Source organism: Alligator mississippiensis, chromosome 5 (assembly GCF_030867095.1).
Source record: "Alligator mississippiensis isolate rAllMis1 chromosome 5, rAllMis1, whole genome shotgun sequence".
NCBI classification, from domain to species: Eukaryota; Metazoa; Chordata; order Crocodylia; family Alligatoridae; genus Alligator; species Alligator mississippiensis.
The window spans coordinates 178,641,200-178,656,989 of record NC_081828.1 but is presented as its reverse complement, the minus strand read 5'-3'; positions in this window follow the sequence as shown (position 1 = coordinate 178,656,989).

Genomic DNA, 15,790 nt, shown 5'->3' with positions numbered 1-15,790 from the left:
AATGGACAACTACTTACTGTCTTTTCTTGTGATAATACACTATGTTGACTCTAAGGAGTTGTTGACCAGATCAATCTTTATCTTTCCTTGTAGCTCAGAAATAAAGACCATTAAAATAAAAACAACTTTTATGTTGTCTATTTAGATGTTATTGGACAAGAGAAATATTTACCTACAATGTCTTAATAACTGTGACTAGTATTAAAAAATAATTGATGCTCCAGTGTCTCCAACAACCGATACTAAATAGCATGTTTTGTAAGAAACCAGTGCTGTAGAAAACTAAAATTGCTCTCTGACTTCTGATTCTTTCCTCTAAAACCTTCTATCCATCCCAAAGAGAAGTATCTCTCTTTTACTTCCACCCCCAATCTCTGAAGCTACAAGGCAAATCTCAATTCCATCCTTCTGGCTCTGAATTGTAGTTACTGCAGAGAAAGAGGCTCTGATGTCAAAGAATGCAAAGAAAGTGTCTCTTGGAAAGGAGAACAAGCAGAAGAGAAATAATGAATTTGAATGTGGAGAAAAATATAAAACAGTATGACAGATCGCTGATGAAAATATTTGACCATCCTGCCCATCACGATTGAGCCCTTTGGGTGAGCCAGGAGACATCTCTGAGTTTTGGAGGAAGGCAGTATTTGTAAAGAACAGCAAAATAAATGAAAAGACCTATGTACTTCATATAATTAAGACTGGTGTAACATCCAGTATAGGGTGGAGGGTTATCTGCAATTTGCAATGCTGACTAGAGATTAAGCCACCTACTTATTTAGTTGTTTTGTAGTCATTAAGCACATTCCTTGGATTTTCCAGTTACATACAGCTAGTTGGAAATTCTCCACTGGAATAGTTTCCTGATGGAAAATGCAGTCCACAGGATTTTTCTATAGAGGTATTCGATCTTCAGATGCATACCATGATTTCCTACTAATCAATCTGTATGGAGCCTGACCCATAGGGGCTCTCAGTCTTTTGAGCTAGAGCACCCATGAAATTATAGTTTATCATTGAGCTGACTTTGAATGAAGCATAGAGGGTCAGTTTAATAAATGAAACTTGTATATCAGCCTGCCCCAAACCAAACATTATATTTCATTTTGACATTTCCAAACCAAACTTTTGAAATTTTGTACTTTTGCCAGATACTATAACTGGGGTCAACAAAAGGATTAGACAAATTAAAGGACAACAAGTCAGTTGAGAGCTATTAAATAGAACAGTCAGGGATGTATCTGCTGACATCCTTAAACCAATGATAGCTGATGCCTGGGAAAGTATGTTGGAGGTGTACTATTCAATATATGCCCTCCCTACAAAGCAGTGATTCTTAACTGGGGATTTTTGAGATCTTTGTATGTCCTTTTTTTTTTTTTTTTAAAGAAAAAAAAGGGCTAAAAATGCTTGTCTGTTTAAAAAATAGAGATGTCAACAAAAAACTGAGAAAATGTGAGTGTAATTGAAGATCCCTTGTCTGAATCAGGCTGAATGCAAGTGTGAAGGACAGACAGAGCAGAGTAATGCCACCTTGTTTCTTAGTGGGAGTGCAGCATCCTGTGGGGAGCTCTCTCTCAGGGCTTTGTAGCTCACAGGAGCCTTGGCAGCCCCTTTCCCCACTAGCCTGTATTGCCTGTAATGGCTACTTGCCTTTAAGGTAGGCAGGACCGTGCAGTCCCAGGCCAATTGAGGCACCAGGCAGGACAGAGCAGGGTGGTGAGGCTAAGATATTGCTGTGGGACTTGGAGGGAAAAATGCCTATAGCAAATTACTAGGGATGTGTGAAACAGCAGCGTTCCACTTTGCCTTCCATTTCAACGTTTCAACAGAACAGTGTTTTGTTTCATTTCGAAAGCACTGTTCCAGTCCATTTCCTTGAAACCGTGTTATTGTTTTGACACTGTTTCAACATTTTGCTCATAGGCTATAATGGGGAAGCACAAAAGCCTATAACTTTGTCATTTCTTGTCTGATTCCAATGAAACTTGCAGGGATGGTAGCCCATTCTGAGGGCATGAAGCATGCCAAGTTTCAAAGAGATAGGTTCAGGGGTTTCTAGGAAGCTGCACCTCAAGCTGCTGACAAGCAGGTGCTGGGGAGCAGGAGCAGTGTCTTATGATCCGGCAGGCAGATCAGGGCCTGCACCCATGGGAGGAGTCTGCCAGAGCCCCTGCAGCCCTCCCAGGGGTGTGGGCTCCAATTTGCCTGCCAGATGTCAGGAGGCTGCTCCTGCCAACTGGGACCCAGTGCTGAGGAACTCAGCCCGGCTGGGGAAGCGCCTCCTGCCGCCAGATTCAGTTCCCAGCAGTTTGCAGCACTAGGGAACTCAGGTTGGCTGGGGGAAGTGTCTCCCCCAGCCAGGCTGAGTTTCCCAGAACTGGGAACTAAGCCTGGTGACAGAAGATGCTTCCCCCCATTGGGCTCAGTTCACAGCAGCTCACAGTCCAGGGGAACTGAGCCCAGCTGGGGGAAGCGCCTCCCACCACTGGGATCAGCAGCCTGCAGCCCCATGGAACTCAGCCCGGTGGCAGGAGGCGGAGCACAGCACCAGCTCTGCCCGCCTTCCACCACCAGGCTGAGTTCCATGGAGCTGGCAGAGCTAATCGGAGCGCAGCCCGGCGGCGGGAGGAGGGCAGAGCTGACGCTGCACTCCAGCCAGCTCTGCCAACCCCAAGGAGTGCAGCCCATCAGCGGGAGACGGGGAAAGCTGGGGCTGCACTCCCCACCAGGCTGAGCCACATGGGGCTGTGGAGCCACTGGGAGTGCAGCCCTGGCTCTCCCCTGCCTCCCACCACCTGGCTGGCTGCTTCGAAATTTGAAATGTTTCAAAAGTTTTGAAACATTTTGACTGGCCTTGTTTCATTTTGAGGCTGTTTTGAAGCCCTTCATTTTTTTTTTTATTTCACTGTTTCAAGCTCGAAACAAGTCAAAACAGCATCAAAACAGAATAGCTGGTGAAGCTTCGCACAGCCCTACAAATTACTACTGCATGATTGACAACGGTGATGTTTTAATGCACGATCACAAATAGAAGGATTCTGAGGATGGCTAAAATAATTCTTACAATCCCTAGATGTGTGAATTTTTTTAGTTTGCACTTCCTTGATGTAACCCCGCTTATGTTCTGTAGGTTCAACTATAGTTACATTCTACTCTGGTAACTGTGTATTCCTTCTCTGTGTATTCCTTATTTGTATGTAAATTCAGAGGTTTGGCGGCTACCCATGCCCATTCTACTATTTGTGGGCCTACGTCTTACTGTTTGGGGTCACTTTTGCTTGGCATAGATGGTAGAGCCCCCAGATGGCAGCTCTGGGTGAATCTTCCTTCCCAGTGGAGTGGACTAGATGGTAACTTCCCTGGGCTGGTTTGCTAGTAACTGAGGGCCTTTTTTGAGGGTAATTTTGGGTGGCTCCCAGATCTCTTAACCCTGGATTGTTTGCACATTAACACCTTTAAAGTGGTTTTAAACACTCATTATGTGGCTTAAAGTTATGCTACTCCAGGACAGGATTATCTCTGATCTGTTCTACCCAGCTCCTTTTTCATTAAGGTGTGGGTACTCACTACAGATGCGCTGCCCATGTTGAAGTCCTTTGGTATCCCAGGATCTCTCATACCCCATCCCATAAAGCAGGGAAACAAGACTGTTCTGGCTCACTAGTCCTGTAGTAGCAACTCACAGCTATAGCTCCTAGTCCTGCTTTTAGTCATCAGGCCTCTAGTGGCAAGTCACAGCTATACCGGTGGGAGACGTCAGAAAAGGTTTCTAGACTAAGGGTCTAGGGACAGATGTTACACATTAAACCAGTATAAGTGATTGAAAAACAGTTCAAATCTGTAACATAGGAGAAGTTCAGTGCCCATAAACTGCTTTCAAAATGGCTGAAATGAATTTAAGATAAACCTGGATGGATGTGGTGTTAGACTTAACTGATTTAGGTTAAATGGGTATATTGAACGTCTGTCCCAGATCCCCTCCAGATTCAAGTTAATTCATATTCCCCCAGCATCCCAGGATGTTTGCACCTCCCTTGCAGCCCCCACCCTTGCAGGGTGGGTGGGCTAGCCTTGGCCCAAGCTGTCTGTTTCAGCCAAGCAGGAAGGCATGCTCTAGCACCCCCAGCTTTAGGCCAGGGCCTGTAGCTGCATTTCTGGAATCAAAAGTGAATGTCTGTTCACTTGTTTATCAGTTCAATCTATGCAGCTTAAAATAACCTGCAAAGATTGAATTGATTCAGTCTGGGGGTTTTTGACAGTCTGTACTTAGCCAGAGTGTAGTGTGAGTGCTCCAAACTCCAAGATAGCATTAACACTGATCAACATTTGTGTGGCTCACAACATAAGCTGTAACGAGGACCAGGAACTATTAATTGTTTGCATTTCACTTGATGTTTAATGGTTAGGTTTTCTCTTTCCCCCCATAACAAACCCTGTTTTAGCTGACTGCTGCTTGTAGGCAGGAAAGTTTGTTCACTTTCAAACATCCAGTTAAAACTTCTTTTCCCCAGTTTCTGAGTGGGGGCTTGAGCCAGATTTAGAAAGCTGGTGTTAAATTGTTAAAATTGAACTTTCTCTTGTTACTTCCATCCAAGGCCTAGCAGAAGGCTGACATTTACATTGTATAAAACCTGTGTTAGAAAAAAAAAAAAAAGTTTGGTTGTCAGTAGAAGTTTGCAGATTGTCAGTTAAAAGAATTCTCTTAAGTTGGCAACCCTGGTTCCTGGTCCCTGGAGTTTAATGTTGCTTCCTCCTCCCCTCACCCATCCCAGAGTCCTGTGGGCCACAGGAGCAGGTTGCTCTGGGCCCTGGTGTGCAATTCCCTGGATGAGCAGTGTGGCAGTAGGGGCTGCACTTGCCCTTCTGGTACAGACTAGACACAGGCCCCTTCCCCCTGCCTCCCTCCTAGGTCATAGGTGTTCTGTTGCCCACCTCCCTGCCCCTTCAACTTCCTCAGCACCTCCCAAGCACCAGATGTGTGCACCTCATCTCTGCTGTTGGGTGTTCCTGGAGTTTGTTTGTTTTGGTCCTTAGACTGGAGTTTGGGTGAGGAATCACTCTGGGATAACTAAAAGTAGAAATTGGCCCTCTGATTCCCAGGGTGACCTGGACCAATGTGTAGGGAGTCCAAGTGCTCTGGTAGAAGCAAACACGTGCATGGCCAGGCACAGCTGGGAACAGCAGCCTGGAGGGGTGGCTATTACACTGACATAATGTAACCTAGTAATACAATTGATTAGTAACACTAGTAGTAATTATGAATATTATTACTAATAACAAATACATCTGAATAATTACTAATAATATTAATTATTACTATGTTTATAATATCTTTTTATTGCTTTTAAATGGGGTGTTGCTAAACTCTGAAAACTTGTGGAGAAGTGCCCTGAGCCTAAAAAGGTTGAGAACCACTACTCTAAAGCATCTATCATCTGCCACTGTCAGAAATAGGATATTGGCCTAGATGACCCAAACTGATCCATTAAGGCATATCTTATATTCTTAATTTATGTTCCATGGAGAATTTCCCTGCCTGCCTCCCCTCCCCCAGTATTGATATTTGGGGTGACAATAAAATGTGAAATGTCAGTTTCACCTGGGATGGAAGTACTTGATTAACGTCTGCCTCAGTATCATAGATTTCATAGATTTCATAGACATTAGGGCTGGAAGGGACCTCGGAAGATCGAGTCCAGCCCCCTGCCTGAAGGGCAGGAAGTCAGCTGAGGTCATAGGATCCCAGCAAGATAAGCATCCAGTTTCATCTTGAAGGTGTTCAATGAAGGCGCTTGAACCACCTCCGGTGGCAGGCCTTTCCAGACCTTGGGGGCTCGGACAGTAAAGAAATTCTTCCTTATGTCCAGCCTGAAACGATCTTGAAGTAGTTTGTGACCATTCGACCTCGTCATCCCTTGGGGCGCTCTGGTGAACAACCGTTCCCCCAGATACTGGTGGTCACCCCTGATAAACTTGTAGGTGGCCATCAGATCACCCCTGAGCCTGCGCTTTTCCAGGCTAAAGAGCCCCAGGGCTCTCAGCCTGTCATCGTAGGGTCTGCTTCCCTGACCTCTGATCATGCGCGTGGCTCTTCTCTGGACTCTCTCAAGCTTCTCCACATCCTTTTTGAATTGTGGAGCCCAAAACTGGACACAGTACTCCAGCTGCGGCCTCACTAAGGCCGAGTACAGGGGGAGAATGACGTCCTGGGATTTGCTTGAGAAGCATCTATGGATGCAAGCCAGCATTTTGGTCGCTTTATGTTTTGGTCATATCAAAGCCAGGGAGGGTGGGGGTGGATGAGTAGAAATTAAAACAAAGTGTAGGGAGGGAAAACTAACAGACTTTGCTACACTCTTGTCAACAATAGGAGAGGGAACAAGAATGCTTTTCTCTGAGGGTGAACTGTTGGACAGCTAAGCAGTCAGCAGCTTGTGTGACAGCTGGTGTGACTATGTGGCTTGGAGGGTACTGTAGTTTTTCTTCTTTGCCCCCTGAACTAGAGTCCAATTAATGAGGCAAAAAAACCCCACTCTTAACAATCTACAAAAGTTGAGACAACTGCCTTGTATTTAGCAAATTAAAAATAAAATACAATGACAAAAGCTCTGTATGTTGGGAGGCAAGATGTGTGGCCTTGCTGGAAGTAGCCGATATATGTCTTCTGTCATTTTTTTTCCCTGTAACAGTTATTGCTCTTTTTAGGAACAATCATGGTTAAATTATTTCCTTCCATTTTCTCTTCATTGGCATGTTCAACTGGTTTTGTTTTATAGCTTGGTTTTAATGGTTACTACAGCTAAGGAGTTAATATTACAACCTGCAAATATAAACAAGAAATGTGAAATACATATGTGTGGAAGGAAAAATATCAAATTTCTAATATTGTTAATATAAAGTCCTGTAGTTGTTCAGTCTTTAATAATAGACAGTATTCAACATATATAGTTAACACTGTAGCTAGCCAGTTTTCTGATTCTTTGGAAAGCAAGAATGATGGACAAATCTATTCTCTTCATAGTTTCATAGTTGGTAGGGTTGGAAGGGACCTGAGTAGATCATCTAGTCTGACCCCCTGCTGTGGCAGGAAAGAGTACTGGGGTCAAACAACCCTGGCCAGATGTTCATCCAGCCTTTTTTTAAAGATCCCCAGGGTAGGAGCCAGCACCACTTCTTTTGGAAGTTGGTTCCAGGTCCTATCCGCCCTGACAGTGAAATAGCGCCTTCCAATGTCTAGCCTGAAACTACCCTCCGCTAGCTTGTGTCCATTGTTTCATGTAACTCCTGGGAGTGCTCAGGGGAACAGGGACTCTCCCAATGCCTACTGGTCCCCCTTGACTAGTATGTAGACTGCCACTAGATCCTCTCTCAGCCTTCTTTTTTGGAGGCTGAACAGGTTCAGGTCCCTCAGCCTCTCCTCATAGGGCCTGCCCTGCTGCCCCCTGATCATGCAGGTGGCCCTCCTTCGGCCCCTCTCCATATTGGCCACATCCCTCCTGAAGTGCGGCGCCCAGAACTGGACGCAGTACTCCAGCTGTGGCCTGACCAGTGTCGCATAGAGGGGGAGGATCACCTCCTTGGACCTGCTTGAGATGCATCTGTGGATGCACGACAAGGTACGGTTGGCCTTCATGACCGCATCCCCACTTTATTGGCCCATGTTCATTGTGGCATCAATGATGACTCCAAGATCCTTTTCTGTCTCAACACTGGTGAGAAGGGATTCCCCAGCCTGTAGGTGTGCTGCTGATTCTTCCTCCCCAGGTGCATTACCCTGCACTCATCAGTTTTGAACCCCATCCTGTTCTCATCGGCCCACCCCTGTAACCTGTCTAGATCCACTTGCAGCCTGTTCCTTCCTACTAGCATACCCACTTCACCTCACAACTTAGTGTCATCTGCGAATTTGAACAGGGTGCTTTCTACCCCCTTGCCCAAGTCACTGATAAAGATGTTGAATAGTGTGGGCCCGAGCCCTGGGGAACCCCACTGCCCACATCCCTCCAGGTCAAATAAGACCCGTCCACCACCACCCTATGGGTGTGGCCCTCCAGCCAGTTAGTGACCCATCTGACCATGTAGGCATCAACACCACTGTCTTCTAGTTTCTTTCTGAGAATGGAGTGAGAGACCATGTCAAAGGCCTTCCTGAAGTCCAGAAAGACTATATCCACTGCGACACCTGCATCCAAGGACTTGGTGACCTGGTCATAGAAGGCCACCAGGTTGGTTTGACAAGACCTGCCCCTAATGAACCCATGCTGGTTGCTCCTGAGCATAACCTCCCCTGCTGGCCCTTCCTGGACATGTGCCAGGATAATTCTTTCGAAAAGCTTCCCCAGGACTGAGGTAAGACTCACAGGCCTATAGTTTCTTGGGTCCTCCTTCCTCCCTTTTTTGAAGATGGGGAACACATTGGCCCTTTTCCAGTCCTCCGGCACATCGCCTGAGCGCCATGAGTGCTTGTAGAGCTGTGCCAGAGGTCCCGCAATGACCCCTGCTAGTTCCTTCAGCACTCTGGGGTGGAGATCATCAGGACCTGCAGATTTAAATACATCTAGTCCCTCCAGAAATTCCCTGACAAGGTCCTCATTAACCCTAGGCCTGGGTGTGCCACTCACCGGGCCCTCGGGGGTGCCAGTGGGGGAGATATCCAGGTCCCTCCTCAGAAATACGGAGGCAAAGAAATTGTTGAATATATCAGCTTTGCCATCAGGTGAGATGACCAGGTTTCCTAGCGTGTCCTGCAGAGGCCCCACGTTACCTGGCACCTTCTTTTGCCCCCCTATGTATTTGAAAAAGGACTTCTTGTTGTCCTTGATCTGGGTCGCTAGTACCAGCTCCATTTCTGCCTTGGCCTTCCTGACCACCCCCTACATTCCCGAACTACTGAGGTATAGCTCTCTCTTGTGATGGCCCCTCCCTTCCAACGGGTGTATGCCTCCTTTTTTGTTCGGAGATGTTCCCGGATGCTTTTGGTGAGCCATGGGGGCCTTTGTGCCCTCTTGCCCCCTTTGATTCTTGTAGGGATTACTTCTCTTTGAGCTTGGAGGATCGTCTCCTTAAGGAATGACCACTCCTCCTGGACATTCAACTCCCTCCTGCTCTGGGAACTCAGTGCTTCCCCCACTATTTTTCTCACCTCGTTGAAGTTCGCCTTCCTGAAGTTAAGGGCTGTTGCCTTGCTGGAGGCTTTTGCCACCTTGTGCTGGTGAATTCCTGCAGACAACGATCACTATTGCCCATGTGGTCGAGCACCCGCAGACCCTATACCAGGTCGTCACCCATGGCCAGGACCAAATCCAACAAGGCGACTCCCCTGGTGGGGCTGTGTATCTCCTAGGTTAGATGGAGGTCCTGTATGTCAGTTAAGAACCTGTGTGAGCGGTCAGACCTAGCTGTCTGCTCCTCCCAGCAGATGTCTGGAAAGTTTAGGTCACCCATGACGACCACATCCTTGGACCTAACTATCTCCGTGAGCTGACTTAAGAATTCTTGGTCTCAGTCTTCTCCTTGGTTGGGTGGTCTGTAGTAGACCCCCACCGTTAAGTCCCTTTCTCCTTGACCCGCTTGTATTCCAACCCAGAGCACTTCTGTTTGCTCTTCCTCTGACCCAGAGTTATTCACTGTGGATGTGTGTTGCTCCTTGACATAGAGCGCCACACCCCCACCCTTCCTGCCGGTCCTATCTTTCCTGTAGAGCCTGTAGCCCTTGATATTCACTGCCCAGTAATGCGTTGGGTCCCACCATGTTTCAGTGAGCCCCACTATGTCTGGGTTAGTGCTGGCTAGCAAGAGGACTAGTTCCTCCTGCTTGTTCCCCATGCTGTGAGCATTAGTATAGAGGCATTTGAGGCCTCCTGAAGATGAATGAACCACCCCCCTAATCCCAGCAGTACCCAGGCCCATGTCACTTACCTGATTACGTGTTTCTCTTGTCATCAGTTTAGGCTGGGCTGCTCTTGCAGGCGATGCTTGGCTTATTTGTCTAAGGCTTCCTCCACCCACGCCATCCCCTTCCCCCAATGAGCCTAGTTTAAAGCCCACAGGAGGAGATCCACCAGCCTAGAAGAGAAAACACGCTTACCTTTAGGGGAAAGGTGCAGCCCATCCCATCCGAGCACATCCCTCCTCGTGATGTGCGGATCATTGTCCAGGAAGCCAAAGCCTGCCTTGAGACACCAATTCCGAAGTCTGAAGTTGACCTCACCAATGCAGGTCTCTTGTCTCCTTCCACGTCCGCTCACTGGTAGGATGGAGGAGAACACCACCTGTGCCCCTATCTCCTTCAGCAGGACCCCCAGTGCCCAGTGCCTCTTAACATACCATAAATTGAGGTGTATAACCTATATGCTTACCTGTGCCTGTTCATAGAAAGAACATCACATGAAAAAGCAAAGGCAAAAATCTCTTGGCTTTGATTTGTTTTTTTAATAGTTAGGTCCTCCCATACTCTCAGAGTAGAACAAAGTGTTGAATTAAAAGATAACTCCTCCCTCTCCTCCCCAACCCCCTTCCTCCTTGCCTCATAGCAAAGTTGATATACAAAAGAAAGACACAACACTGTTGGGATTTTAATAAATTTAGAATTGGGCTTGCTTTGTAATGGCTAAATCTTCCCAGACACTCAAGGCTGGAAAAAAGTATTCTGGATATTTGTTGGAGTTTTTAATAATAAAAACAAAACATTTTAAATAAGAAAACACCAATCTTTAAGCTTAATGAGATCTTTAGAAATAAGCCTGTTGGATTAGCTTGATTTGATTTGATTCTTTATCTCTCATATAACCCCTACAAAAGAGCTAAGTGACTTTTTTAAATAGTTTACAAAAACCTGCCAAATAAATTTACCTAAAAGGAGTATGAATTTTCCTAGTTTGTTTTAGACCTTCTGCTGTGGGATTATGGACAAAGTTAGTATTTCATTAGAGAGAGTTGTCTGCAAATGTCACTTGTTTGTCTGGGGAAGATCCCCTTCCTTTTGCTCTCTAATGCGTATCTACTAGTATACTGTGAATGTGAAGCCCAAGCTTTGGGAGTGCTTGGGTGGCTCACTTCTGTTTTGCAGAAGTCCTACCATCAGCCTGCAGGCCTGGCCTAAGCTCAAAAAATAAATTGGGAATGTTAAAGTTTCTCAGAAAGAAAAGAGGTTGTTTGCCTTGTATTTGGAAGGTTTTGGAAGCTCAAAGCTTTATTTCTAATTACTCTACTGAGGCGTATGCAGCTGGGTCCTACCATTGTTTTCCTGTCTCCCTGCATGTTAATAAAGGAGTTTAAACACTTCACTCTGTTTGTCCTTCTTATAGTTTTTCTCTAAAGCAGCAAGATAACATCACACATACTGCAGTTGCCATAATAGTCCCCTTTCTCTGAGCAGTGCTTGGTAATTTTTTTTGCAGTCCTGAGAGCCTTTAAAAAGTCAGTCTGTTTTTTAGGCAGTGTTCTGCTTTGCTAAGTCTTAAGCATTTGGGCTAAGTCAACCAAGTCCTGGCTTTATGGCCTAGTCCAGTGATTCTCAACCTTTTTTGTACTGGGACCCACTTACCAAGATAGATGGCTCGTCCTGACCCACACTTCCCTGGCCCTGCTGGTGCCTAACCCATAGTCCCCTGCCCCCTGGGACCCCTCACTCCTAATCCATGGTCCCCTGTCCCTCCCAGCCCTGCTGAAGGGGCCCCCAGGTGCCCCTATCCTTCTTGGGATAGAGTGCGGTGGCTGCGGCAGCTTCAGCTCATGCGGGCGGCAGTGGAGCAAGTCTGGCCTGGCCTGGGCTGGAGGGAATAGGAAGGGAGACCTGTGACACATCCACCCTGGGCTGGGGCTCCTGCACAATGCCATCTAGCCTGCAAGGCGAAACCCGCACATTTGTGTGTTTTTCTGGCACTTGCTCATGTCCCTTTGAAATATTCTTGTGACCCATGGGTTGAGAAACACTGGCCTAGTCTACCTTGAAGAAACTCTACCAGAGCACATGTATGGCAGGTCCTGATGTCAGCTACTTTCCCTGGGAGAGACAAGCTCGCTTTCTTCCGCTCAAGGAGATGTGAACCTCCAGTTCCCATCACTTACAAGAGTGTCCTGTGTACAAGATTATAAGCTATTCTAGGTTGGGCTGTTCCCTTATTGATTATAGTTCACTGGTGCAGAAATCCAGGCTCCCCTTTCCAAGAGGTTCTAAACAGCAAGCTCCTTTCCACTTAAATGCAGAACAAGTGAATGTTCTAGCCCCATAGTTAAGACCTACAGTTGGAGGCAGTATTTAATGTGCATCATCCCAAAATTGTAATCATATTTATCTTTTGCTTTCATTGGGCAAGAAATTCATGGCACAAAATCTGTTCCGGTGGATTCAATGCAGCAACTTCCTTTTCAGCATGATTTAGAATATTGCAGACTCCTACCCTCATCTATTAAGCTGACCTGACATTTTCTCATTAACAGCAGCTCAGCACAATCTGATAACTTTGCCAAACTTTTAACCCTTTGGGCTGAAATAGCCTGAGGCAGATACCTGGCATATGCAATTTGGGAAAATTTCAATCATAACAGAGAAGGCATTTCTTTAATATGAGACTGGAGGTGGTGGAAGGGAGTTCTAATATAAATCAAATGAATTAAATGCATAATACTCTAATACCCTCATGCTTTGGATCAGGGACTTGACATTTGGCAGGGTATGTTGGGGCTCTGTTTTTATGAAAATCTACCCAAATCTGGCCAAGTTAAAAGCTTGTGAAAGCCGTACTTACAGCGGGGGTGGGCAATTATTTGGGCTTGCAGGCCATATAGGGAGTTTTGCTGAGCTGTCGTGGGCTGGGTCAGCACAGCTCCTCCCTCCACCCCCGCCTTCCCAGCACAACAACTCCCCAACATTCCCTTTGTGGGATGGGGCTGCAGGTGAGTGGGGACCAGTGTTTGGGAGTGGGACGGCAGGCAAAGCTGGGATCACAGGGCAGAGTTGTGGGGTGGTAACAGTGTGGGGCCGGGGCTTGGGGCAGAGCCACAATGCACTGCCCACATGCCCCTGTAACAGACACGGCTTCTGCGGGCAGGGGCATATAGGGAGCATATTGCGGCTCTGACCCATGTTGTCACCAGCCCCAGCCCTGGCCCTGAACACAGCTCCCTGCCCACACACATGCCCTGCTCCCAGCTGGTTTTCATAAAGACCCTGGGATTATGGGAGAATGACAGTGTGGAGCCGTGGCAGAGCCATGATGCACTCTCCACATGTCCTTGCCCATAGAACCAGGGCTCTGCCCTGGCCCCAGCCCCAGCCCCAGACTATCATGGCCCTGCAATCCTGGGGTCTTCATGGAGACCTGCTGGAAGCTATGTGGGCAGGTGGGAAGCTGCATCTAGGACTGGGATCTTGGGGTGGTGATAGCAAGGGGCTAGGGCAGGGCCACATTTGACTCCCTGCATGCCCCTGTCCATGGAACCTGTTGCCAAAATGGCTAGTTTCGTTCCCCTGGAGGCTTGTTCAATTACCCTCAAGGAAAGAGTCACACATACAGGCTGGGTCCACCTAGGTTTATTGTTTGCAAACAGTTCGACCGGGGAACAGAGAGCTCAAATCAGGGCCGACGATGAGTCCGGCCTGGAATCACATTTTTATAGCTTACATTCAACAGAGTCTTGACGTACTAGAAGTTTATTGGCTGCACTACCAGTTCCTAATTGTGATGTCTTATCTTGTAGGCTGTACTTAACTAGTTATTGGTTAATGTGACTTATCAGGGTTAGTACGTGCGCACTCAAAGGTAGAATTGCAGCATGCTCAGAAGAAAAGAGCAATTTCAACAAAGTTAGTTAAACTTTAGTAACTTCTTATCTTAACGTAACCTTAAGGCACTGGACAGAGATGATTTCAAAATGCAAGGCAAGCAGTAAGAACCACAGACCACAGCTTGGACATTAGACCTCCTGATCTTTACACAAAAGGGTCATAAGGTGGTCATAAGACACTTCTATCATATGGTTGTTGCTCAAGCATTACTGCAAAATTATGGGGGCTAACGTCTTTTTACTACAAACCCACGCCCATTGCAGGGACATGTGGGTAGCGGATTGCAGCTGTGCCCCAGGCCTCAGTCCCGCAATGTCACTGCCCCGCGACCCCACCCTCTGATCCCAGCCTCACCTGCTGTCCTGCTCCCAGATGTTGCTCCCTGCCACCCTGTGGTCCTATCCTAGCTGCCTGATCTGTGTGCCCTGCCTACATGGGTCCCATTCCTGGTGGTCGGTGTGGAGCAGATGGGCCAAGGTGCCTGGGCAGTGGGGCTTGGTCTGGCAGCAGCAGCTTGAAGGAGCTGCTGCCACTGGGGCTGCCAGGAAATGGAGTCTGACCATAGGCGGAGGGAGAAAAAATTATTTGGTGGGAGCTAAGTGTGTGCATGCCTCCCTCCAGTAGTTAAGTCTGTGGGGGCAGGGGTGGGGGGGAAAGGAAAGGGTCATCGGCAGGGCAGAGTGAGGTCCCAGTGATGAGGGAGGGAGTGGGTCACAGGCAGGAGCAGGGGCTGGGGTGAGTGGGGCCCCAGCCAGGCCGGGTGGTGGGGCAAGTGGAGGTCCAGGGTACACATGCCCCCCCATTCTGTATGCAGAGTGGAGGCTGCTGCACACTGTGCTTTGAGCCCTGCTGCCCCAAGAGCCATGCACCACCATGTGCATCCTGCTGCCAGGTAGGCAGGGGGACGGTGCAGCCAAGTGATGGCAGACAGTTGGCATTGGCTGCTCCCGGGGCAGCTGCACCTGGGAGCAAAGCCCAGTGCGCAGTGGCAACTGCCTCCGTCCCACACATTGATCAGGAGGGCATGTGCCTCCCAGGCCTCCACTGGTCCCATCACCCGGCCTGGCCAGGGCCCCATTCACCCTAGGCCCTGCTCCTGCCTGTGCCCCGCTCCCACCCTCACTACTGGGGCCACAATCTGTACCCCCTCCCCCATGGCAGTGAGGCAAGGAGTGGGGCTGGGGCAGGAGCAGACCCTGCACAGCCAGGGCGGGGCATGGGACGGAGCCATGAGAAGCTTGTCCGGGGGACACCAGGTGCGGGGAGGGGAAGGCAGCTCCTGCTGCTGCACACACCCCAGAAGGGAACGGGGGGCGTGTGCCCCAGATCTGAGTACAGAGCAAGGGCAGGTTGTCAGAGGTGGGGTGCACATGGCATTGGACTTGCACTGCTCTTGAAGCAGTGGCAGTGAGGTGCAGAGGCAGAGCAGAACCCAGCTCACAGTGGCAGCCCGCCCTCACCCTGTGCACATATTGGGGGGGGTACATGTCCCCCCTTGGCTCCCCCATGGTGCATGTAATGCGGGAGCCCCCTCTCCCCCCACACCCCTAGACATGCCACCAGGCTCCAATTTTCCCACCATGACCCAGCCTGGCCAGGGCCCCATTCACACCTGCCTCTGCCCCAATCCCTTCTGCACTGTGGGAGTCTCAATCTGGCCCCTTCAAGCCCCTTCCCCTTCACAAAGACAGTAAATTGAAACTTACCTGCTGTGCTGGGTAGCCACACAGTGGGGCTATGATCCTGGCTGTGTACATATCTGAGTGTATGTGCCCTCCCAGCCCTGGCTACAGCACCCTGCGGCTGGGCTGCCCTGCAGCCATACCTGCTGCCGTGCATTTGGAGGGGCTGAGCCCTGGTAGCCCCACCCTTCCACTGCTGATGAGTCTGACTGCTTTGCCACTCCAGCCCTGCTGTGTGCCTGGGCATGGCAGAAGCAGTTCCATGCACCATGGATGGGCTGCTTCTCGCACCTGGGCCGGGCAGGACTGAGGGACCCACCAC